Source organism: Papio anubis, chromosome 7 (assembly GCF_008728515.1).
Source record: "Papio anubis isolate 15944 chromosome 7, Panubis1.0, whole genome shotgun sequence".
In the NCBI taxonomy this organism is placed as follows: domain Eukaryota; kingdom Metazoa; phylum Chordata; class Mammalia; order Primates; family Cercopithecidae; genus Papio; species Papio anubis.
Window position 1 is genome coordinate 70,175,592 of NC_044982.1, and position 27,624 is coordinate 70,203,215.

At 36.8% G+C, this 27,624-nt stretch overlaps 1 long non-coding RNA gene across 1 annotated transcript in view; it reads left to right on the forward strand.

Annotated features, from left to right (window-relative positions):
• LOC110743765 overlaps window positions 1-16,875 on the forward strand; it is a 52,835-nt gene extending 35,960 nt beyond the window's left edge. The window contains exon 4 of the long non-coding RNA XR_002523308.2: window positions 15,877-16,875. This is a non-coding gene — a long non-coding RNA (uncharacterized LOC110743765). The remainder of the gene's footprint in view (window positions 1-15,876) is intronic.
• The last annotated feature ends 10,749 nt before the right edge of the window (window positions 16,876-27,624 follow it).

The following is a 27,624-nucleotide window of genomic DNA, read 5'->3' on the forward strand; positions in this document are numbered from 1 at the left end:
GTAGGTAAGCTCTGTTCTGAGTACCCAGTAAAGAACCTATCATCCTCTTGGCTTGTTTAACAATATGCCTCTCACATCTATCTTGACTTTTCTGCTACCACTGCCCTAGTTTGGTTCAGGCCCTTATCACTTCACCTCTAGAGTACTGCACATTTCCTTCAACTGATCTCTTGGTGTCTAGGCCTTCCCTCTGCTGTTCTTTCACACAAGGCACCGTCAGGTTGATTTTCTTAAGCGGTGGTCTGTTCACATCACATTGCTCAAAAGTCCTTCAGTGGGTCTCTCCTGCTCTCTAGAGAGAATCCAGACTCCAAGGCCTGCAATTCTGAACTCTACAATCTGGACCCAACACACTTCTCTAGCCTTAAATCCCATGACATTCCTATATCTGTACCTTTGCTTTTGTACCTCTTGCTGACCAAAACACCCAGTCTGCATCTCCATATGTCACAATAGTAATCATCCTTCAGTGCCTGCTCTGCTCAACTCTAGCCTTCCATTGGCTTTCTGTATAGACTGCTTGGTACTGTACATATTTGAATACAGGGCTATATTTATCAAGGTAAGTAACATCAGATGCTTACAATACAATACACTATACAACACAACAATGTTGCTTCCTGCACAGAACTTTGCCTACTTCAGGCACTCAATAACTTGTTTAATTATACACAACATTTAATAATACTTAACATTTATTAATAATAATACTTAATATTTATTAACCATGTTTCAGGTACCATTTAAATTCTTTCCATGCATTTTATCTTCTCAAGAACCCTCTGAAGTAGGTACTGTTATTATCTCCACTGAAGGAAGAGGAAATAGGTACAAAGAGCAACCTGCCCAAAGTTACATAACTAGTAAGTTGGACACAAGTAGTTTTACTCCTGATGCTCGTAATGAACATGCAGTGGGGACTCTAATATTTTCTAAGGTCTTTTACAATCTATAAAACCTCACATTTACATGATTTTCATTTTATCTTCACAACAAATTAATGCGGTTGGTATTATTTTCCTCACTTTCCAGAAGTCAAAACTGAGGTTTAGCGACAGGCTCAAAGGTATCTGTTGAGTCACAGAGTCAGGCTTTGAGCACTAAAGGTCATTCCTCCTCATTGCTGTTCTGTGTCACAGCAACATGTCTCCTCAATAAAAAACCAAGGTAAGCACATGCCAATAACTGGGAATGTGGTCCAGATCCTTTTCAAGATCAGTGTGTGGCACTGGTGCACTCCTGGTGCCAAATGGCCATCTGGCAATGTGACACAAGTAACAAAACATGAGGGCATACTCAATGTGCTCTAAGCTTGCCTTTCTAATCTCCCCTGCCACGATAGGGGTTTAAAAGGGAAGCATTTATTCCTAAACTTCTAGGAAATGCCTCTGTCTTAGTTTGGGTTCCTGCCTAAGAAGTATTTGGGTACAGGTAGTTTACTTGGGAGATGAACCTGGGAGGCAGGAATAAAAGAGGAAAGAGAGCAGGGCAGGGAAGGAGAAGCTATCAATAAAAGGTTATCAATGCGTTTGCTGGGCAAAGGTGGCTGGACCTTTGAGAAATTACACCTGGACCTTTGAGAAATAAGCAGAATGCCTTCCAGAATGGCCCACCCAGTGGCAGAAAGCTAGAGCATTTGTCCACTAACCTCATGATTCACTGGTTGAGAGTGTCGTGACGGCATTAACTCCCCAACTTCCAGGCTTCCCTTGCAAGTGGGTCCCGCAAGCTCCTGTATCTTTGGAGAAGACTCTGGGGCAGAAGGCTGAAAAACACACAGTGCATGCTTGAAGTGAGACACTATCAGACTAAGACTAAACTTGCATCAACTGTCCACCACAGTCATGGCTGAAATAAGCTGAGAGGATACAACATGAGGTACCAGAGGCTTCTCTTATACCAAATGAATTTAACCTGAAAAATTTTCAAATCCCCATAAGCCACCTAGGGATTTAATTATTTGAAGGGTAACTCTTTGGCAATATCCTAAATAATTCTCCTGGAGTGCTAGTATTGTCTTTTTCTCATTTAAAAAGCATAAGCAATATATCCTATACCAAGATAGCTCAGTCCTAAAGTCACCAGTATGGATATGTCAAGTTTATTAGATTTTATGATAAATGCCCAAGGACACTATTAAAAGATGATGGTTTAAAATACATACATATATAAAATACATATTTATAAACAGATATATAAATACATATATACACAAATAAATATATATACATATAAAAACATTTATATATATAAATATGTAATGTAGGAAGCAAAAATAAGTTAATCAAGACACTGAAAAGATTTCAATTAACACTAATATTTTTCATAACTGTAGACTGAATTGTGTTATAGTAGTGTAGTAAGTAATAAAGAGGACAAGTTTTAAAGTGAAACAGACCAATTAACTGAGAGTATGATTTTTAAGCCAGTTTATCAGTCAGCTATTGCTGCAATAATGTTGTGTAACAACTCCAAAATTTCAATGGCTTGTGACAATAAGCATGTATTATTCATTCACCAAGTCTTTGGGCGGATTGTAGTTCTGGGCTCAGCTTGGATTAGGTTGGTTTGGCTTGGCTTCAGTCTCTGAATTAAGTTTAGGTCTACTCCACATTTTTCATTATTCTCCTCAAAATAGTAGCAATACAGGTAGATTCTTTAAACGGTGAACAGCAGAAGCACAGGATGAAAGAAGCTAATTCACACAAACATTTAACCTATGGTTCACATCATGTCTTCCCACATATACTTAGTCAAAGTAAGTTACATGACCAATCTCAACATCACTGCAGTGAAGAAATAGCCTCTGTTTTCTCTTGTGGGAAATATTGAAAAATCACACAGCAAACGGAGGCAGTGAAGAATTGAGGATGAGAGTCTTATCTACTTGATCTACAAAGGAGGGATAGTTACATTTATTTTAGCACGTGTTGTGAGGATGGAACTAGATAAGTCACGTAACATGGATATTACACTTGTGGCACATAGTAACTGATCACCAAATATTAATTCCCGCTATCTTATCCCCTTCTCTAACCATTAGAAGGAAGGCAAAAGGAACCAATGCTTAATTAGCTCTGTCTACAGGATACCACATTATTTCTTTAATTAATCAGAAAAATGGTCAATCATGTTGTGCACAGTGTAGGAAAAAACAACACTCTCACTACATATTTTTCATTCTTGAATAATTTTATGTTACTTCCTATCACATTTTCCTCTACATAATCGCAAAACAACCATCAAAATCAAGAAAATAACATTAATATACTGCTACCATCTAATACGCAGACCCCATTCAAGTTTTTCCATCTGTCCCAAGGATCCAGTTCAGAATAATTAAATGCATTTAGTTGCCATATTACTGTAGTTTTGTTTAATTGGAACAGCTTCTCAGTCTTTCGTTGACTTTCTAACTCCATTCATTTTCTATACTTCATAACAAATTACCATAAATTTAGCAGCTTAAATGTATTATCTTAACTTTTATTTAAGATAAAATTTAACACACATTCATTATCTAAAATTTCTGTGGATCAGGCTTGACAGGGTTTTATGTCTTACCAGGCTGAAGTCCCTGTGTCAGCCAGTGCTGTGGTCTCATCAGAGCCTTGACTTAAAAAAGATCTGCTTCCATGCTCCCTCAGCTTGTTAGCAGATACTTCTTTGCTGCTTCAAGACTAAAGTTTTAGTTTCCTTCTAGACACCACCCTCAGCTCTTACAACCTGTCGACATTTCCTTGTCATGTGGGCTTCGCCAACATAGCCACTTACTTCAGGAGCTTATTTCTTCAAGGACAGTAAGGAGTTGTCTCTCTAGCACCTCTGTTAGTAAGCTAGAGTTATACATGTATATATACACACACACACACACACATATATGTGTATATATATCACTTTTTGTATGATTTTACATATATAAAAATCATAATGTAATTATGGGAGTGACATTTATCACCTATGCCATATATTACTGGTTAAAAGCAAGTCACAGATCCTGACCAAACCGAAGGATAGGAGATTATACAAAGGCATGAACACCAAAGGGCAGGGATCACTGTGGGGGTTAGGGAGGCAAGAGGGAGGAAAGACTGATCATCTTAGGTTTTATCCACTATAGTGGCCTTGACACTTTTGAATATTACCTTCTAGAATCTTCCTTAATTCAGGTTTTTGTAAAATGTTTCTCCATTCGGATTTGTCCAAAGTTTTTTCATGATTCCTCATGCCCAGGTAAAGATTCTTTTTCCAGAATACCACAAAAAGATGTTTAGTTCTTCACACTGTATGGTGGCTTGTAATTTCAGTTTGCCCTATTATGGAGTTCATATCTATTATTTAAATGAAGTATTATCTACCAGGGTTTACTCTTTTTCTTTATGTAATTAATAAACGTTTGGTAGAAATATGCTTTAAAACTGTTAAAATCCCATTCCTCATCACACTTCCAATCAATCAATAAAGTTATGTATTTAATCAGTGTGTGTTCATGGTTCACTATTTAATAGTTTATAATCAATTAATCAATTTTTTAAAATTTTGGTGGTCAACTTATCCCCGATTTATCCAGTGGAAGTCCCTTCAGTTTGGCTTGTGTGTTCTTTAACATACCTCTATCATTCTTTGAGCAATTTCTATTTTTAGGCACATTAATCCAAGTAGCCTTTGCTCTTTGTGTGGATTTAAATTACAGTCTGAGGTCACTTACTTTCAGCATGAAGAACTTCTTTTAGTATTTCTTACAGGGTGGTTTGCTAGCAACAAATTATCTGTGTTTTTGTTTATTTTGGAAAGTCTCTTTTATCTTGAACTTTGAAAGATACATTTGCTGAATATAAAATTCTTGGTTGACAGGGGTTTTTTTGAGCACTTTGAATATGTTCTCTTATTGCCTTTTGGCCTCCATTGTTTTTGCTGACAAATCAGCTGATAATCTTATTATTGGCTCCCTTATAATTGATTCATTTGTTTTATCTTGCTGCTTTCAAGATTTTCTCTCATGTTTAACTTTCAGCATTTTTTACTGTAATGGGTCTGTTTGTGAATCTCTTTGCATTTATCTTACTTGGAGATTGTTGATCTTCCTGGTTGCACAGGTTATTATTTTTCAATACATTGAGAGAGCTTTCAGCTATTATTCTTTGGAATATTTTTTCTTCTCTTTCTTTCTCCTCTCCTGATATTCTCATTACTTGTACATTGGCATACCTAATAGTGTTCCACATTTCTTTGAAAATCTATTCATTTTTCTTTTTTCTCTGTTCTTCAGACTGCATAATTTCTATTAATCTATATACAAGTTCACAAACTCTATCCTCTACCAACTCAAATTCAAATCTACTTCTGAGCACTTCTTCAAATTTTCATTCTTATATTTTTCAACTCCAGAATTTGTTTGGTTATTTTTTATAATTTCTTTATTGATATTTTCAATTTGATGTGCCATTGTCATCACACCTCCTTTCACTTCTTTAATCATGCTTTTCCCTGGCTCTGTGAACATTTTTACAATAGCTACTTTGAAATATTTTTTGTCAGAATTTGATATTAGTTTTGAGCCTAGGAGGTCTCCTCTTGGCTATCTTATTCATCCTTTTCTCCTACAAACTAGCCACCCTACAGTCTTGTTTTATCTTCATTAGTTTAACAAATCTCCTCATTACCTTTTACCACAATCTCTCCTGTTCTTCAGATCATGTGTAGGTTAAATTTTTTCACACTCTCTTGCAAATAAAGTCAGTTCCTTTGGGAAGAGTTTAGGAACAATCTGGTTTATGGGTCTAACTCTCAGGCAAAATCTCTGAAACAGGACTTTGGAACTGCAGGCAGGGAGAATAGTGCTTCTCTCTGTTTTACACTCCTGCTGTAGGAGCTGAGTGCTTGGTGGTAGGGGTCAGCCTGAGGTCCTCTCAGGTTGTCTGGCATGGAACCACCACTTCAGGAGCCAGAAATAGGGCTATCAGGGTCCCAGTAGTCTCAGCATGCCACACACAAAGTAGAGTCTGTATCTGTGAGAGAAAAAGTTTAATTTTAAACTGCACTCCTAGAACTTAGCCTCAGCAACAGCTGCTAAGGAAAGGATGAGAAATACCAAAATCCTGCTCCTTTCAGGATGTAAGCACTCTACCTGAGACCCAGTGGAGAGAGAGAGCCCTGTGTTCTTGGCTGGAGTAGAGTTTCAAGGGTACATGTGTAGGTGTGTTACATTGATAAACTTGGGTCATGAGGGTTTGCTGTACAGATTATTTCATCATCCAGGTACTAAGCCTAGTACCCATTATTTTTCCTGATCCTCTCCCTCCTACCACCCTCCACCTTCCAAAAGGCCCCAGTGTGTGTTGTTCCACCTGATGTGTCCATGTGTTCTCATCATTTAGCCCCCACACATAAGTAAGAACATGTAATATTTGGTTCTCTGTTCCTGTGTTAGTTTGCTGAGGATAATGACCTCCAGCTCCAATCATGTCCCTACAAAGGACATGATCTTGTTCTTTTTTATGGCTACAAAGTATTTCATGGTGTATACGTACCATATTTTCTTTATCAGGTCTATCACTGATGGGCATTTAGATTGATTCCATATCTTTGCTATTATGAATAGTGCTGCAATTCACTCAAAACCATACAATTACATGGAAACTGAATAACCTGCTCCTGTGTAACTTTTGTGTAAATAATGAAATCAAGGCAGAAATCAAGAAGTTATTAGAAACTAGTGAAAACGAAGATACAGTGTACCACAATCTCTGGGACACAGCTAAGGCACTGCTAGGAGGGAAACTTATAGCACTAAATGCCCACATCGAAAAGTTAGAAAGATCTCAAGTTAACAAATTAACATCACAACTAACAGAACTAGAGAACCAAGGGCAAACAAATCCCAAAGCTAGCAGAAGACAAGAAATAACTATAGAGTTTATAGAATATTTGTTTCTTCACTTGCCACTTGCCCTTAGGACCATTTCCAGATATTTTGAATGGTTGATTTTTTGTTTGTCTTTAAAATTTTTTTTTTTTTTTTTTTTTTTTTTTTTTTTTGAGACGGAGTCTTGCTCTGTGCCCCAGGCTGGAGTGCAGTGGCCGGATCTCGGATCACTGCAAGCTCCGCCTCCCGGGTTCACGCCATTCTCCTGCCTCAGCCTCCTGCATAGCTGGGACTACAGGCGCCCACCACTGCACCCGGCTAATTTTTTGTATTTTTAGTAGAGACGGGGTTTCACCGTGGTCTCGATCGCCCGACCTTGTGATCTGCTCGCCTCGGCCTCCCAGAGTGCTGGGATTACAGGCGTGAGCCACCGTGCCCGGCCTGTCTTTAAAATTTTAACCAGTTTCACTGGAAAGTGGGTCAGCAAAGCTCCTCATGCTATCATGCCAGTTCATTTCCCTAACTCAATGCTTAACTTCTTAACTGGCTACATTCTTTTTGAATAGCATGGCCCATAGCCCATATACATTTCAGAGTTTCTAAATATGAGAGTTATTTTGCATTATCCACAATTGCAGCTTTTTCAGACCTTTGCATTGTCTCTTCTCTCTGTATAGAACTGCCTTTCCCTAGATAGTCACAGGGCTTACTCTCTCTCCTCCTTCACATGATTGCTCAAGAATCATCTTTTTAGCAAGGCTTTCCCTTAACACCCTATTTAACATTGAACTCTATTTCCAAACCGGCACTCTTATCCTCTTTTGCTTTTTTTCCCCCCATTCATCACTATCTATGATACTGTATATTTACTTATTCGGTTTTTGTCTTTCTCACTCCAGCAGAATACAAACTGTGTTTGGTCAGAGGCTTCTTTCCCCTAATCTCTTTTGCTCACTGCTGAATCCTTAGCACCTTCAAGGGTCCTGCACATAGTGGGCACTAAAAATATATTCAATAAGATAACATTCTTGGCATCTTACATGTATTAACTCATCTAATGCTGACCTATGATCACTAATAGTAACAACAATCAATGAAAATAATTATTAATAATGTTTCCTGCTCTTCAGACATGGAAACTGAGGTACAGAGAAGTTAAATACAATCAGACCATGGTAGAAGCAGGATGTGAACCCAGGCCACTTGACTATTAAACTTTCATTCTCATTCTCCTCACTCCCAGAAACTGGTTTCTTTTTCAGAGCACTAACTCAACTATTTCCAGTTTACATGTTATGACATTGGTTGATATTAGTTAGAGTTATTAAGACTTCAGAGTACTCATATTTTAATAATGCAATCTTAAGAATCGAATCCCTTTAAATATCACGTGAGTCTATTTTTTTAAAGTTGTATTTCAGAAAGGAGGTAAGGAGAATTGTTTTTTGAAGAAAAGGAATTTGATTGATGCTTCTTAAATAAGCAGTGGCCTATTTTCCCTGCTTATTGGTATCCAGCAATTAAATTAAATGAGGTATAATAGCTGTAAAATATATAATTAGTGCTCACTCTTAGCTTCTAGGAATTATGTTAATGTAGCTTGGTGTTGCATCAACCAATCTCAATGGAAATTATTTTTAAAAAAAACCAATAATGTACTGAAAAGCATCTCTTGGAATTTAAATTGGAATAGAAACTCTATAATGCATTAAAATCAACATTCTCATATCTGCAATAAATAGAGAAATATAACTTGCTGGTATTACTGTTCTACCTGACATAAATTAAAATGATAAGATTATAACATGAAAGGGATAATAAATATTATCAATGGATATATGCAGATGATGGAATTACGAGTAATTTAAAATTTTCTGTATTTTTTATGTATTTAAAATAAATGTATCATCTCTGGAATCAGAAAAAATAGTGGTTAAGTGTTAGAAAAGACTAAGGAGCCTTGTGCTCATGAGAAGAAGCTTTAATTGCTAAACATGTAAATAAACCTATTTACTGCCATGTTATGGATGTTTCTGCATATGTAAATATTTTAACAACTTGTAGATTCATTTTATACAGGTACAATTAAGTGGATCTAGTACTTCTGAAACTTACTATATAAAGAATTTAATATGATGTATTAAGTATGATGATAATACTTTCTCTTTAATTTTTTGACACATAAAAATTATACATATTTATGAAGTACATGTGATATTTTGATATATGCATGCAATGTGTAATGATCAAATCAGGGTAGTAGGATACCCATCACCTCAAATATTTTCTTATATAAAGACTCCTTATTATAAAGTTTGAGTCTTCAGTACTAGAAAAGGCAGCAGAGGTTTAGAGCTTGGGCTCTAGGGCCACACATCTCAGGTTTTAAACCCTAACTTCATCATTCTTGAGCTGTGGGACAGTGGACAAGCTATGCACAATCTCTGCGACTTGGTATCATCCTTCATAAAAAGAAGGCAATAATTACTCCTGTTTTACAGGATTGTTGTGGGCCTTAAAGGAATTGACAAGTTAAACTTAGGGCAATACCCTGACATGCATTTGCTAGCATGGTTATACTAAACTGTAAGCCTCTTGAAGTTAAGGGGAGTTATTTTATTTACCTCTGCTCCTTACACATGGAAAAACATCAATAAATGATTATACAACTAATGATGGAATTCATTCATTTGAGAACTAAAATAAACATGAGAATTACACAGTCATTAAAACAAAACTGATAATATTTTGTGGACTCTCACATGTGAGCTCTGTCAGGATTTCTCTTTGGCTCCCAGTTAAGAGCTCTAGGAAGAGAAAGTTCTATTTTTTCACTATAAAAGCTAGAGATTTTTCTCAGGCTAGATAAATAAGAAAGAGAATGTTTTAAAGCTACGACTTTGTATGAAAGTAATAGAACCTCAATTCTAATTAGTTTATGTAACAGAAAAAAGGAGACGTGCTTGGCTTATGCAGCTACAACACAAGGAGAGGCACTGAAGCTGGCCTTTGGGATAACTAGAATCAGGTTATCCCAAACTAGAATTTGTGTCCATCTACAAACAGCAGAGCCCAGCTGTTTCTTGCATGCTTTCTCTGTTGGTCTTACTCCTCACCCTTTGCCTCTTGCTCTATTTCTCTCCTGCATGTTAGCTTTGTTGTTTCCCACTGCAGGAAGTTTCCGTGTACAATGGGCGACATGGTTGCCAGCAGCCCTACGCTCACATCCCCAGATCCTCTCAAAAAGAGAGGAGAGAAATCTTACCCAATATATCCCATCATAAAACATGTCAGGGAAGGCTTTTTTTGGCCCTGCTTTGGTATTTTGCCCATCTCTGGATCAACCATCATGTCTAAGAAGGAGGATCACATAAGATACGTACTTTTCTCCCTGCTCTGGGTTTTGTTATTGTTATTTGCTTCTTCATTTGGACTGGCTAGATTATTTTAGTGAATTCCTTCCCTTCTATGCCCCAGTGTTCAAACTTTGACGTTGCTCTTCAGGGAGGAAACCTCAGGGTATGCCCACAGTCACTCTTTCCATGACCACACTCAGATGTTAAACTCCACTAATGTCTAGAGGTGGGGAAGAAGTAGTTCCCCCCAAGACAAGTGGCAGATAGCCCAGACAGGCTGTTGCAGAAATGTCAAGTGTCAAGCAATCTTCTCAATTTGTGCCTACTATATGAAATAACTTAGATTTGGGAAGTTAGAGCCTATGTTAAATTATGACATTACTAAGGCAGGACACAGAGGCTTAATTGAAAATATTCCAAAGTAGAAATGTCTCAGCTCTCTGTGTGGGTTAGATGCAGGATTTATATGATCCATTAACCTCTCCAAGTTTTTAAGATTAATGATTATGGTTATAGTATCCTACTCAGAAAGAAGGTAAAGCCCAGCAATATTTCCAACATCACTTACTATCCCTGATTTTCTATTAAAGCAAAAATGTTTCATATTTTATTATTAATGCAAAACAGAAATGAATGTCTTTAGTCTCTCTAATTCCAGAGTCTTCTTGGATTAGCCTGGGAAAGAATGAAGATTTTAGATTAATTTTTGTGTGAAGCATGGGAAGAACTGATGTACCAAAGGAATCCTAAGTTACAGCTAAGGCCAACTGAATGATGGCTTAAACTGGAAACAGTGAAAGCCTAATGGCCTTTTCACTCTTTAAATGAACTCACCATTTAATATGGTGTAGTATTAGTTTTAAAATATACACCTAATACTTAAATGTACATCAGGACTCTTTACATGTATAACATTTAAATATATACCAGAACTGTTTCCACATAAGTGTCTAAATAATGGCCCCATAACCTTGGATATTTACACTGTGCTGCCAGGCACTGCATTTTTGTTTTGTTTTGTTTTTTTTTTTTTTTTTTGAGATGGAGTTTTGCTCTGTTGCCCAGGCTTGAATGCAGTGGCGCGATCTCAGCTCACTGCAACCTCTGCCTCCGGGTTCAAGCAATTCCCTTGCCTCATCCTCAAGAGTAGCTGGGATTACAGGCGTCCACCACCATGCCAGGCTAATTTTTTGTATTTTTAGTAGAGACAGGGTTTTACCATGTTGTCCTGGCTGGTCTCAAGTGATCCATCTGCCTTGGCCTCCTAAAGTGCTGGGATTACAGGCATGAGCCACTGCGCCCAGCCCAGGCACTGCATATTTTAAGTGCAGTGTATAGATCCTATTTATACCAAAAACCTTATGTTTTTTATCAGATAAAAAAACTGATTGATTTCCTAGTCAGACTGAAAGATCTTGTTTTACTCACAATTTAGTATTTTATGTGAAACTCTTGATTTTTAATTCAAAGTCTATTAACAAAATATGAGACCTAGATGAAAAGAATTAAAAATTTCATGCTAACCGTATTTTCCTTCTTTATGAAAATTGTCTTAGAATCTGTAGCTTCAATTAAAATTGGAGAGGTCATTTGATCCAGCATTTCCACTAGCAGTGACAAGCAAATAAATAATCATAGACTTCGGAAAAAAAATATAGCTACATGCATATTCATCACAGTATCATTTATAGTAGCAAAAAATTGAAAGGTAAATGTGCACTAATAGGAAATTCTAAAATATGATAGAAATAAAGTATGGCATATCCATGCACTAGAATATTATGAAAGCACTGAAATTGATGTTGAGGAAGACTATGTACTAAAAAGACATTATAAATATGTCATGAGGTTTGTTTTAAAAGATTATAAAATAGTAAAATTCCATTGCTTAAATGGGATTTTATATGTATATAAATGGAGAAAAAGTAACCATGATACACACAAAAATACGAATAAAGTGATTTGAGCCTAGGTAGTAGAAATATGGATTTTCTTTTTTGTATTTTAAATGTTTCCTAAATGTTCTATAAAAAACAAATCATACATTCATGTAAGAAAAATAAGAAATAAAAATTATTCACAATTGAGACTTTTGGTGTTAAAAATACTTGAACATTACTAAGAGTGGGTACTATGCGGAAACAATTTGTCATTAGCAGATTACCTATGCTCCTTTGGAGTGATTTCTCTGTGACTTTTTACACTATTTCACAATTCTGTCCTAGGCTTTTTATCAAAGTCCATGGACATCTGATTGAAACAAAAATTAACAGAAATCTGCAAAAGAGCTATTAGGGACATTACTCTTGTGAATAGATAGTCAGCACTCTGGGGACAGACACTGTGTTATCTTTCTCATCTTAAATTTCACTGCTGGGCTTCATGCTGCTTTGTGCCTACCAGTGCTCAATCATTGGATCAACGTTGAATGACTGTTAAACTCCTTGATGTCAGAGTTAATTGCTGACAACACCCTACAGGGTTTGCTATGAGATATATATAAATTGCAATCTGCCAAAATGGGAACCCAAAGCTGCTTCTGGGGATCAAAATTAAGGGCAACCCATCTTTGCTTTGCTAGCTGTGAATTAGCTTTAAAAGGAAAAACAAGCAAACAAAAAACCCAGAGTTGATTCCAGAACGGAATATGTGTAAAGAGTTCACATCTGTTGTATCTTAGTTGGTATTCCACAATACGATTTTAAATAGATCCTTCATTTTGATCTCATCTGCTATGAACTAATGTGACTAAACAGGTTGGATAAACTGTCACTCTCCTAGAAGAAGGAAGCAGTGTAGAACCAATGTCTTGATTTTAAAGTAACATTCTTTTTACCTAACCCATTGTCCAGTTGTATTTCAAGTGAAGACATATTTTCTAAATTAAATTTATTTTTTAATACTATAAGGAGTCCTTATCTCCAGGCATGCTTTTGTACTTGCTATCACTTCAATAATTTGAATCACCTACACAAGTTCAAGGAAAGCACTGTGAACATAACAAGTCCTTATCCAAGTCCAGGGTATTTTGTTCACCTAGTTTACTGCTGTACCATCTGCCCTTTACTTCTGGAGGACTTTCAATAAAGCAGGAGCCAAAGTAAATGCAGATACCCCACTGCTATCTATTTAACTTTCATTAAGTGAGTTGGTGCAGTGCTCAGGCGCCTTCTCAAAACCAGCCCATCATCTAAGAGTATTTACATAAGACTCTTTGCATTATATTCCAACCTCTGCAACACTAGTATTAACTACTGACATCTGCCAACTCTGACTGGTAAGTGCTTTACAGTATCAATTCATCCCAAGCAAAAAGCATTTCTGAGTGCTGCAGTGCTCTTGTTAATGCCAATAAGAAGTATCAAGGCTTATATGACACCTAGAAGAAATTAGTACCCACATTCAAAGAAAAGTCTTTGTTATTTTCCAGAGTATTATGTGGACTTTATTGAGATGACTGCATCTGACACCTGCTGTAATATAAAATGCAGCTATAATTAGCCAACTGATGCTCACTGCAGTTTAGGTCGAATCCCTTCTGTGGGAATTATGCTTTAAAATATTCAGAACTCCAAGTGGCTCTCATTACATTTAATTTTAACTTAGAATTAGGTGGTCTAGAAAAAAAAATTTAGGATTGTAATAGCCCCCTGCTGAATGCCACACAGCAACGTGAAAACCCATAGGGTTTTTTCCCCTCTAAAAAAAAAAAAAAAAGAAAAAAAAAATGAGAGCAGCAGACTACACTACAGCCTTCAATTGAAGTCTGGCTTTGCTTAATTGTACTTTTTGCACTCATCAGTCTCTCCTCTTCAGAGCAAGCTACAAAAATTGCCTGAATAGCCAAAGAAAAGTTTCCCACAGTCACTGGCCACAGAAAAACACTATTGTCCTTCCTCACAGTTTGATGGACAACATTTCTATAAATGGGTAGCCAGGCTGTCAATGGTACCCTCGCTGAAAAGGCAAAAGAAGAGAACAGATTCTGCCAATATCTGACAAAGCATGTTAACACATAATCAGGCATTCACTAGTCAGGCAGCTGCCCCTGGGACCTTCATCACACAGGTGCCTTTAAGCCATTTCCTATTCATAGATAAAGGAAACAAACAGGAGATACCTGGGAAAGGAGCAGTCTATTATGATTTGCAAAATGTCCATCTTTTGGGCTGTGTGTAAAACTAGAAAGATGAAAAAAAAAACAAAAACCTGTAGTTTCAACTGAGAAATGATAAAACAGCCAAACACTTACAAAATCTTTATATTAAGCTGTGGAGTTTTTTCCTTTCCTTTTCTCTGTTTTTTTTTTTTGGGGGGGGGGGGGAGTTGATTTCTGTTTGTTTGTATGGCATAACAGCACTCAAGTATAACAACAAAGGCCATCTTTTCCTTGGTGGCTTATCAAACGCATTTGCCCAGCCTTAGTGTGAAACACTAAGGCTGAAATAAATACTTACCTGGTCCAACTGAGTCACAAAAGGGTTTACTTTGTCACTTGAAGCCATTTTTCCTATACACTTACACATTCACTCTTTCTTCATTTCAAGATCTGGGATCAGTAATGCCAGAGGGGTAAGGGGTGAATGATTCTCCAGGAAAGCAGAAATTCTGGACCATTTCTTGAGGAACCACCAAAGTAAATACTTCAGAAAAATTAGCATTTTTTTTATTTTTTCATAAGTGCTCAGACTCAGAACATTATTTCCACACTGTGGATTTCTATCCAATCAGAGGAAATATCAGACCTTAATACTTCATTATGCTAATGGCCCTATTACCATATATGACATTAAAATGTGCATACTGGTATATGGCTGTTCTTAGAACATTTTCAAATTAAAATTTCATGATTACTACCTTTAGGTTGTTAAGTAAGAATTTCTATTTTATTTCTTCATTTTCATTTTAGTGATTATCACACTGTCAATTCTTCTATATTTAAAGTGTAGTACACATATGAGGAAGGAACCAGGAAGGCAATTTTGTGAAGTGGTGAAGTTCTTAGGAATCTCAGATTGACTAAAATATAGTTGTTAGGATACAATTTGAAAATCGACACACTCAAAACTACAACTTTTAACCTAAAAGGCAAGTACTATAAAACTACTGGGGAAAAAGAAATCAAGATAGTAGTTAATCCAAACCAGTGGCAAAAGTTGAAACGACTGCTTTTTCAACTAACTTTGTAAATAAGCAATTATTATCTTGTATAGCTTCCCCATCTGCAAAATAGGAGTGTAATGCTTAACATTCCTATTTGTTGAATACAATGCTTAACAAATGGAACAAAACCAATACAGGCTCACGAATACCTCAGAAATATAACAATGTATTCTCTGACTTAAGCTTTATTTTCTTCTTTATTTCTTTTTACATATTTGTTTAATAAAATATAAATAAAATTATGAAGTCAACTTTAGTTAATAAATAGCAAATTAGGATTTATTAAGTTTATAATCCTTATAAATATAAAGACATTAAGAAACCTTTCCTTAAATTTAATTCAATTAAATAATATTTAGAAACTGCCTATATATAATCATCATCATTACTGCCAGTATGCCTATTCTGTGCTAAGTATTTTATGAATGTTTTATTATTTAATCCTTACAACAACCATCTGAGTCAGGTACAATTATTTTCCCTATTTTACAGGTAGGAAACTGAGGTTTTGGGATATAAAATGAATTAACCTTCTCTACTTTTCTACTAAGTTGCAGAGCTTGGATTTGGAGTCAGGTCTGTATCCTTCTAAAGACCATACTTTTCCTATGAAACCATTGTTTATGTTTTAATAAACAGAACAAAATAAATTTGTATTTATGATCTGAAAATGCAACATGCTCTTTTATTAGGTAGCATGTGTACATTTTCTATTTTATGATATATGTGTGTATTTTTATCATTATGACATAAGTTAAACCAACCTCTTATCTCCAGGAAAAATAATCAAAACTTTTTTGGATAGTTGAATTAGGGTTTTGTTTTTCTTAACTATTTAAAGTGAAAGAGTTTCTCTCCATGACCAAATTTACACCTGAAAATTTTCACTCAAAGACTAAACACTATCTCCCCAACCAGACTGAAGTTCTTCAAGGTTGAAAAGGAACCCTGTTTTCAACTTTCTCAAGATTTGTGACAAAACACAGCCTCTTAGGAGTCTCATCTTTAGATGTACCCCATAAAACTCCTACAACTTAAAACACTTTTTTATTCTGGCTTTGGTTGAATCCAGAGTTTGTCAGTGTTGCCTACCAAAACAAATCTTTTCTAAACATCTGAACTTTTTAGCCTCATGTTTCAATTCATAGAAAACTTGATCTGAATTGATATGCCACTTCGATTCTAATCTCATCCTTGCCCAACTGAGCAAATCTCATCTCTGTTTCTTCCTTGTTCATTCCCATTTCTGGACTCTTAAGTCACTGTGTTTCTGACTAGAAATACCCTCTTTTCTTCTTTCTATCAATCTAAATCTAGTCTTTCGTGTCTACTTAATGGTGTACTTTCTCAACAAAATGTTCTTAACTGATTCCACTTAACACTAATCTTTCATGTAATTTCATCTGTCCTTATTTTTTCTTTTTCTGAGATGGAGTTTCACTCTTGTTACCCAGACTAGAGTACAGTGGCATGATCTTGGCTCACTGCAACCTCCGCCTCACAGGTTCAGGTAATTCTCCTGCCTCAGCCTCCTGAGTAGCTGGGCTTACAGGCACCCACCACTATGCCCAGCTAATTTTTTTTTTTTTTTTTTGGCTTTTTAGGAGATGGAGTTTCAACATGTTGGCCAGGCTGGTCTCAAACTCCTGACCTCAGATGATCCACCCGCCTTGGCCTCCCAAAGTGCTGGGATTACAGACGTGAGTTGTCCTTATTTTTCCATTATGTGGCCTATCACCATTCACTTGAATGATATGATGGCTAGCCTCACCCTCCTAATTGATTCATGGAGCCTAGACCTATATTTTCTACCAAATTATATCCTCCTTGTGTGTCTGGAATTGGTTCCTTCTGGTGGATTGTTGGTCTTGCTGACTTCAAGAATGAAGCTACGGACCTTCTTCCCGGTGAGTGTTACAGCTCTTAAAGATGGTGAGTCTGGAGTTTGCTCCTTACAATGTGTCCAGAGTTTCTTCCTTGCAGTGGGTTCGTGGTCTCGCTGACTTCAGGAATAAAGCCACAGACCGCAGCGGTGTGTGTTACAGCTCATAAAGGTAGTGCAGACCCAAAGAGTGAGCGGGAGCAAGACTTATTGTGAAGAGCGAAAGAACAAAGCTTCCACAGCATGCTGCTGCTGGCTTGGGTGGTCAGCTTTTAGTTCCTTATTTGGTCCTGCCCACCTCCTGTTGATTGGTCCAGTTTACAGAGTGTAGATTGGTCCATTTTACAGAGTGCTGATTGGTGCGTTTTTACAGAGTGCTGATTGGTGCATTTACAATCCTTTAGCTAGACACAGAACACTGATTGGTTTACAATCCTCTAGCTAGACAGAAAAGTTCTCCAAGTCCCCACTTTACCCAGGAAGTCCAGCTGGCTTCAACTCTCACTTGGGGGCAAAAGAAAGACCATATAAATAAATGAATGAATAGTAAAACAGTTGATCCTAATGCTTCATATACTATTCTCTCATAAATCCTTGAAGAGAGTTATCATATATTGTTATACTCCTGGAGTTCTACAACTAGAAAAGGAAGAAATTCCACACTGAAATCTGGCTTGAACTAAGAATGGGTTAGAAGAGTTGCCATCTCTAATCTTTCCTATGGAAATTTCCCGTGGAAATCATTAGTGCACTAAACATTCTGGCTTTTTTCCTTCTAGGCACATGAGGGGATTACTCTTCTTGACCCCATTTGAAATTAACATGGCCATGTGATTTGCTTTAATCAATTAGTGTGATCAGAAGTGACAAATAGTCATTCTAGGGAGAAGATTTAATAGTCTGTGTGCTATTTGCCATTTTACTTGTTCTTTGCTGCAGTATTTGTGGAAGAATGAAGATGGAGCCCCCTCCTCAACCAGGGTCCTTAAATGAGGAAAATGTAGAGCAGAGTTCCTGGTCAACTTACAGCCACCATGTAAAAGGAGTAAGAAACAGACTTGCCCTGTTTTAAGCCACCAACATTCATTACTGCAGCACAGCCTCTCCAATGCTGACTAATAACTTCTTAATGTCAAGGTGGGACACAGTATGCCAAAATGGGAGGAGACTGAAAAACAAAATGATTGGCTAAATTAAAGCATCTTCAAATATGATCCAGAAGTATATTAGATTAGGCATTTCATTTCTGAAACTGGTAGGTAAAGAATTAAGCTCTATAGATCCTTCAAACATCTTCTGAGTTGTTCACAATTACATTTCTTTCTCCCCTTTGGTATGCATCGCCCCTTCACACTTGGCACATTAATTTGAAATTTTAAAATTGTATAAACCCCACAGACTCCACTAAAATCTTAAACCACCAGAAAATTTAGTGGTAGATTTCTGTAACTTTTGTATGTAATATTTCTGATTGAATATTAAAATATCATTTGTGTCCTCATAGATGCAGCTGTAAAATTATATGCCTATTTTGACTTTATTTTGCTGTTGGTATGTCCATTTAGTCAAGATAAGAAATCGCTGGTCTGGCTCTGCTGATCTATTTAAGAGTTGTTTTTACCTATTTATAGCATAAATAAATAAATGTTTTCATGTGTTTCAAAAAAGGAACACATATCTAAAGTTTCAAATATGAAATATGAGAACCTACTGAGTATACTTATTTTTTTACTTTTATTCTCTTTTATATATCAATATGCTGACAGATACATTCCTCTATGACTACATCCTTCACCACACATAAGTACTGTATAGTTACGAATAATGAAATGATTAAAAAGCATAATGAAAGAATGGCACAACTGTTTTTTTTTTTAATTTCTCACTCTTGAGGACTCATTGCAATATTTCCTGCTCCATATTAAACTTGAGAGCTTCTGAGAAGTATTCTTAGAATTATGATCTTTTGGAAAGAATAATGATTCAATTAGGGTTTTTTTAATCACGATGATTACTTTATGATAATGATCTTACACGGCTAAGACGTTGCACTTACATTGCACTTAGATGCAGCATTTCATTTTAGCAAATTCCAAGAACCATTCACAACTTTATTATTGTACCTGATTTTTACAAGTTCTTTATCCAAGAACCTCTTCATTCTTAGTCAAAATGGGGAAGCTATTTGAGAGGTACAGTGATACCAGCACCAACTGAAAAACATAACAAAATGAGGAACATCAGAACCATTTGAAAGCAAACCAGAAATCCTCATTTGTAGTCTTAAGTAATATGTCTTGGAAGTGGTTCAGAAATCAGTCTTTCAGAGGTCCTTTGAAATTGTCTTGAAGTTTTATTGGATAAATTGAGTCTTTTGTAACACATATTATATTAGACATTAGTTTCCTCTCACAATAGAAGGAAGGAACTAAGATGATATCACTATCACCATTTCTAACAATGTCTGGCTAGCTAAGACTGAAACTAGACAAATTTCTGAAAACTTCATTTGAGTGATAAGACATGAATAGAAATGGCATTTAAAATTGTTTGTTGGAGTTATTATACAAAAATATGTATATTGTAAAACTTTAATCATTTTTTTCTTTTGCCATTCTCATTGAAGGTATTCAGTTTATCAATGCTCATTCAACCAATATTTATTGAACCCTGATTATGTTAGGGAAATGAAATCTATGACATTGCATGGAAATAGAAAACAGATGCTATGGTTTGAATGTCCCCTCCAAAACTCATTAAATTTTAATTGCCATTGTGACAGTATTAAGCCATGGGACCTTTAAGTAGTGATGATGCGTTATCTCAGGAGTGGGTTAGTTATTACATGAGTGTGTTAGTTATCTCAGGAGTGGGTTAGTTATCACAGGAGTGGGTTAGTTATCTCAGGAGTGGGTTAGTTATCACAGGAGTGGGTGGAGTGGGTTAGTTATCATAGGCGTGGGTTAGTTATCACAGGAGTGGATTCCTTATATTAATAAAACAGATGAGTTTGGCCCCCTTCCTGCTTGCTCTTGCTCTCACACTCTGTGCCCTTCTACATTCCACTATGAGATGACACGGCAACCCCTCACCAGATGCTGAGAAGATGCCAGTGCCAGCCTCCAGAACCATAAGCCAGATAAAATTTTCTTTATAAAGTACCCAGTCTGTAGTATTCTGTTATAGCAACACAAAACAACTAGGACAGCAGGTAATGATATATGTCATAAGAATAGCACAGACAATGCTAGCTCTCTCAAGGAAGCTTCCAGTTACGAGGGGGCCAGAGAAAGCCTGGTGGAAAGGGTGAGTCTCAAGCTGAGTCTTAGAATAGGTGAGATTTTACCTATTTTAAATATGAGTAATAAAACAGAAGTAAAAATGCAGGGAGACAACATGGATGGCAAGGAAATGAGTATACTGTAGAAACTGCAAACAACTTATGCAAAATAGAACTATGAAAATAGGATGTTTCCAGTCAACAAGGCATGGTAGAGGTTTAGTTGTTGAAGCTGGTGGTGTATAGTGTGTGAGCATATGAGTATATGTGTTCAGGTATAGTGAAGATGTCCTCCTTTGGGAGAGACAAATCAAGTTCACAGAGGAAGCATGAAGGGATGGTATGAGTTTAGTCTTGGAAATAAAAAACACTTCTTCCTTTGACAGAGCAACAATCCTACTTTACCATGAAAGAACATCTGAGGAGGTCACAACACCTATTGCGTGCTTCCTTACTTTCCTTCTTCTCTAGCTAAAGCATCTCAGCCACTAGATCTATTTTTTCATTCATAGTACCTTCATTTTAATATTTATTGGACACCTACTATGTATCAGGAACTGTTCTGGATATGATGGGTACGAAGACAATCAGCTACATCACTATTGGCATACCATTGCCTAGGATATGGTTGATACTCAATAAACATTTGCTGCTTTAAGGTAGAGATAACAGAAATGAGAAAGCACACACCAGTTACCTGTGAATTTCTCAGTAAAGTAGGATGGTTATTATCTGGTGAGAATGGAAAGGGTAAGTAGTGAATTAGACGTGTGAGCAATGAGAGACTTGAAGCATCGGCAAAGGGAAGTGTGCTGGGGAATAAACAGGAGATCAATATCAAGATAACCTAGCAGCAATGAGAACCCAGTTGGAATAGGAGAGATTGATTTTTGTAGTAGGCCAAGGTACATATGGTGGTATGACTTTCTCCAAGAATACTGTTTTAACAAAATTCTCTATTGTACAGGAAAAAGATCAGGGGAAACACATAGGTAGGGTAGTGGTGGAAGGTGAGAACTGGCCTGGAGAGAAGATAGGGATTTAATAAAAGGAAAGTGGAGTTTTACATTTTGCTAAAGGCAAGCCCTCTCTCCCCCAAATAACTTGATGCTACATGATATTTCCCTCATATTATTAACCCATAAAAAAATGGATTACTGTCTTCTAAACTGTTCTATTCTAAATTGCATTTCAACATGACTTCTGAAATAGCAGCAACATTACTAAACCTACTGCAGAATTCTTTATTTTTATCAGGATGTCCACAGAAGTGTCTTTTCGTGACAAACTCCTACCCTGAACCTCTGTAAAAGTATATAAATGTTAAATGCAAGGTGGTATAAAAATTAGTATTAAAGTAATAAATAATATTTACTTCTTCCATTGTGAGATTTTGGAAATTCCATACAACAAACCCTATAAATTCCCTTTTTGAATAAATGAGACCATTTTAGAGGACATTAAATCTATAAAAATTAAAGAACAGCCTCCACTGATTTAGCTACTATGATTTTTATTTATGCTGTTCATTATCTGCCTAGAATTTACATATTCCATGTGTCTGCATATTTGAAATGACTGTAAGAACATATGGCAATATGGCATTAGCTTATTCAAAAATGATATGATTGAATCTAGCACAATTTTAAAACTCTTTATGGCAGAGTTAGTATCTTTTATTTTATTTTATTTATTTATTTATTTATTTTGAGACGGAGTCTTGCTCTGTCGCCCAGGCTGGAGTGCAGTGGCCAGATCTCAGCTCACTGCAAGCTCCGCCTCCCGGGTCTACGCCATTCTCCTGCCTCAGCCTCCCGAATAGCTGGGACTACAGGCGCCTGCCACCTCGCCCGGCTAGTTTTTTGTATTTTTTAGTAGAGACGGGGTTTCACCATGTTAGCCAGGCTGGTCTCGATCTCCTGACCTCGTGATCCGCCCGTCTTGGCCTCCCAAAGTGCTGGGATTACAGGCTTGAGCCACCGCGCCTGGCCGTATCTTTTATTTTAACCAATCTTCTCACACCTAGATTTTCCTCAGTTTAAATGGATTCCTAGTTTTAAATGAAAATAAGCTGACTGACAGTGTTCTCAATTCCCCTATCTTAGAAAACTAGGTGGATGGGTCAGTGTAAGTTGCTGTGAAGTTCTCAGGAAAATACCACTCAAGAGGATAAGAACTCAGAAGCTCTTCAAGCACATGGAGTATCTTTTCCTTTAAAATTCCCAGGACAGCGCCAGACTCACATCAGACACTTGAATATTTGTGTGATTAGACTCTGCAGAACCCAAGAGTAGGGCTGCATCTGACTTGTTCACAGTTGAATCTCCATTGCCTACCAAAGCATCAGACATATAATTAATGTTGAGGAGAAAGAAAGCCTAAAGGCCCAAGATAGTTAGCTTCAGTTCTAAGTAACAACATTCTCTTAGACAGTATACTGAAAGGGCCAGGCACTGAACAAAACATCTGCACTTTAACAACTGTCTTAATAATAGCACATGTTATTAAACACCAAAGAACTTTTAGAACTACTCACATTAAAAAAAATTTAGAAAATTGCATTCAAATTATAGGTAATTTACATATGAAATTGCTTGCAGTTAATGTGTTGCTTAATAGGCACGTATTTGTTCGTATAAATTTTAGTATTTTCTTTGCCCATGATTTAACTAACTTACCTTTTCAAGAAAGTTGCTGTAAAACTATACTTTAATCTCAATAGTTTTTCCTTTTTTCTTTGTGAGGGAGATGATGCTGCTGTTTGGGTGTAAGGATAGGAGGTAAAGCCAGGTGAAAGGGTTTAAAAACAATAACAAAGGAGATAATACAGTTTATTTTCTTCAGGGAGGTTTTCCAAGCGTTTTGGAAACCTATTTGTATTGACAAAAATAAATGAGATGAAATTGACTGAAAAGAGAACTCTCATTACAAAAGCTCAAAATATAAATTGTATTACCCTTCAGTTATTGATAATAACAAGAATTTACCTATTTCAGTTTATCTTTACCTTTCACCCACCAGACCCCTGATTGTCTCTCATTCCTGCAAGAGGTACACAAAAAGACACTTCCTGATCTTGAGGGTTGTTGTAGAATCTATACTTAGAGACTACTAAAAATGAAAGGGGAAAACAATTGGCAGAAGGAGCATGACTTATTGAGTACCCTTTTTCTTTCTTTCTAAAATAATAGATGGCTGAAAAAAGAAGAGTAAGAATGGGAATATAAATGAGGATCATGGCCAGGCACAGTGGCTCACACCTGTAATCCCAGCACTTAGAGAGACTGAGGCGAGCAGATCACTTGAGCTCAGGAGTTCAAGACCAGCCTTGCCAACATGGTGAAACCCCTTCTCTACTAAAATTATAAAAATTAGCCAGGCATGGGGTCATGTACCTGTAAACCCAGCTACTCAGGAGGCTGAGGCTCCAGAAATGCTTGAAGCTGGGAGGCGGAAACTGTAGTGAGCGGAGATCATGCTACTGCACTCCAGCCTGCAACACAGCAAGACTCTATCTCGAAAAATAAAAACTAAAAACAGCTGGGCGTGGTGGCTCACGCCTGCAATCCCAGCTCTTTGGGAGGTTGAGGCGGGTGGATCACTTGAGATCAGGAGTTCGAGACCAGCCTGGCCAACATGGTGAAACCCCATCTCTACTAAAAATACAAAAATTAGTTGGGCGTGGTGGCGGGTACCTATAATCCCAGCTACTCGGGAGGCTGAGGCAGGAGAATCGCTTGAACCTGGGAGGCAGAGGTTGCAGTGAGCTGATATTATGCCACTGCACTCCAGCCTGGGCAACAGGGCAAGACTCTTTCTTAAATAAATAAATAAATAAATAAATAAATAAATGTGGATCAAAGAAAGGAAAATAATCAAATGTCTTGAAAAAAAGTGATAAAATAGTAGGCTTATTATATGTGCCAATCACTATGCTAAGAAGTTTTTTATGTTATCTAATTTTCATATTCACAATGCTATGAAGTAATTCCCACACAAACCAGGGAAGAAACTGACCAGCAAATGCATTACAGGGTACAGAAGTCTGCGTTGGGAAGGGGAAAAGATGGCTGGGCAAAAGTGAAATAAATGGATATATAAAATTTTTATTAAAAATAAACAATTGAGACAAGGGGAGCCCTAAAAAGATAAGCAATCAGAAATAAATCTGTCTTTAAAAACTGAATAAAATATAGAAAGCCATGAAAATTGTTTGTCCTTACTCAATACCTGTCTATTATACAAGTTTTTTTTTTTTTTTTTTTTTTTTTCCTGTAACACTGGGCTAGTCACCATGGAAAAAGAACAACTGAAAAAAACGACATGATCCCTGATCTTATAAGCCTACAATCTTTTAGAGAAATAATAACAACAATTATTTATTTATTTAATTGCCTGCCATTATACACACATCTCATTGAATCCTTAAAATATCCCTGTGAGGCAGGTCTTATTGCTCCAACCCAAATAATGGGGAAACTGCCCCTTAAAGAGGCTAGGTAAACTTCCTAAAGTCACATGGGAAGTTAATGCAGGATCCAGGACTCTAATTCTAAAGTCCTTAAACACCACTGTCTTTTAGAAGACTTTCAAATGTGAAGTATTTAGAAAGGAAACAAGTCAAATATAAAGTAGAGCATGAAATGCATTATATTCATTTATATTCTGTCTTGTTCTATATAATTGCTGTATAATCTATATGATTGCTATATTATAGATATAGCAATCTGACAGGACAAAACAGACAATATAAATAATAAGTTATTTGGTACATTGCAAAGGACTGTAAGAATTAGTTTCTTGTTATATATGGACCTTGAGATAACCTTTAAAAGGACCGCAAGTCTTGGACTGGCAAAAAGTGGAGCATTCAAGACTTCAGGGCACAGCAGAAAGAAAGCCCCAAAGACAGTAAAAATGAAAGAAAGAGAGGGAGAGAGAGTGACATAGAGAGACAGAAAGAGAGAGAGAAGCTGGAAACTATCATTCTCAGCAAACTATGGCAAGAACAGAAAACCAAACACCGCATGTTCTCACTCACAGGTGGGAACTGAACAATGAGAAAACACTTGGACACAGGAAGGAGAACATCACACACCAGGGTCTGTTGTGGGGTGAGGGGAGGGAGGAGGGATAGCATTAGGAGATATACCTAATGTAAAAGACAAGTTAATGGGTGCAGCACACCAACATGGCACATGTATACATAGGTAACAAACATGCACATTGTGCCCATGTACCCTAGAACATAAAGTATATAAATAAATAAATAAATAAATAAAACGAAATCTGAGCATAAAAATAAATAAAATTTGGTATCTTATTGCTTAAAAAAAAAAAAGAGAGAAAGCAAGCAGGCAGGCACAAGTAGTTCAGTCAAGCTACACTTGCAAATATATTTTGAGATAATGAGTGTATAGGAGGGTGCTTGAAGATCGGGTTGGAATGGTACCAGCAGTTATTTCAAAAATGCCACAGGCTATGCTTGTCTGGGCTAAGCTGAGAAAGTAAATGTATGACATCCATGGTTTATTAATGGCATTACCAGTAGATAGAAGCTAATGTATTTCACTAGCAAAAGATGGACTGAGACAAAAAAAAAAAAAAAATCACAGAATGGTTAAGCCAGTGAACTTGAAAATTAGTATTTTTAAAATTGAATGTCATATCCACATAAGATTTTCTCAAATTCTTCTTTTAAAACATGAATTTATTTTTATACCATAAAAAGGATGTGCATAAGAATGTGAAAATTAAAATGTACATGCTTAAGTAATCTGCAGATTCAAATATGCAAAGGTAAATCAAAGATAACCTACACATTTAGAGGAAAATCAATCTACCCTCTTAATTGAACTGCTAGTCAGTCCCTTGGTGCCAGTGCTCTGCCCTCACTGATATGCACCATTAGGAGTTGCAGGAATGAGAGACAATCAGGGGTCTGGTGGGTGAAAGATAAAGCATGTTGACTTTCGAGGCTATATTTAGGAGAAAAAAAAGGACATGAAAATGTACCTAGTAGGAGGAAAGATAGCCATTATGTACTTTGTTGTTTTATAGTAAGATTTGTGGCAAATGGAGACTGTATTAAGGTGACATTTACCTGTAGCAGAAAGTTACTGGCTAGGAAAAATCAATAGGAAGAGAACTACCAGGTCTGAAACTGAGCCTGTTCCTGAATGTAGGTAAAGGGGGTAACTTCTATAGTAACAACTAGACAAGGGTAAAGTACCACATTGGCAACAGACAGTTCTCATATCAAAGCATTCATGGGCACTCAAATGCCTTCTGTATATTCTCTGTCATATCTAAATCCTTGGGCAATGGCTTCAGGAGAGAAAGTGGCAGGGCAGAGAAAATATCACTTTTACTACCTGAAAGCAGGACCTATCCTCCACATGGTCATTTACATGTGTTAGATCATGCACAGACAGGGTTAGGGCTGAATAAACTGGGCACATGGTTAGTGCTTAATAGATGTTACTTTATTGCTATTATTCCCCAGGATTACCACAGTGATTTCGACCTATGCATTTGAAGGACCTGTCAGGTGACTTTTGTTCATCACTAGGACTAGCATGATCACAGTAACAAGTTGTAGCTCCAAGATTTAAGGGGGTGACTTTGCCCTATGTTCTTTTGCTGATATAGCAAGCCTACCCTCATCCCAGCCTTACCACTGTCACACTAACCACATCCCATAATGAGCACACTCCCTTTACATATGCTCCACCATTCTTAATATTCCAGGCAAGATTTTCTCAGGATGGCCTTTACCTTGAAGGCTGAACATCATTCAACACATTCTACCTAGTGAACTCTGTGATTAATTCATTATCAGTTTCTGCTGCTATTTTGCTTGATTCCACGTATGTTTTGCTCTGAAAATACATACCATGCTTAACCTGTACAACTCCTTTCTTTATTTACCTAGAAAGATTACTGATCCCATAAAGCAACCCTCATCAGATATGACTTCAATTGCTATTCCCTGCCACATGAACTCGTGATTGCTGGTCTAATTACTAACATATTTTACTCTTCTAACAGAAAATTCTTTCCCCAACCTGAATTATGA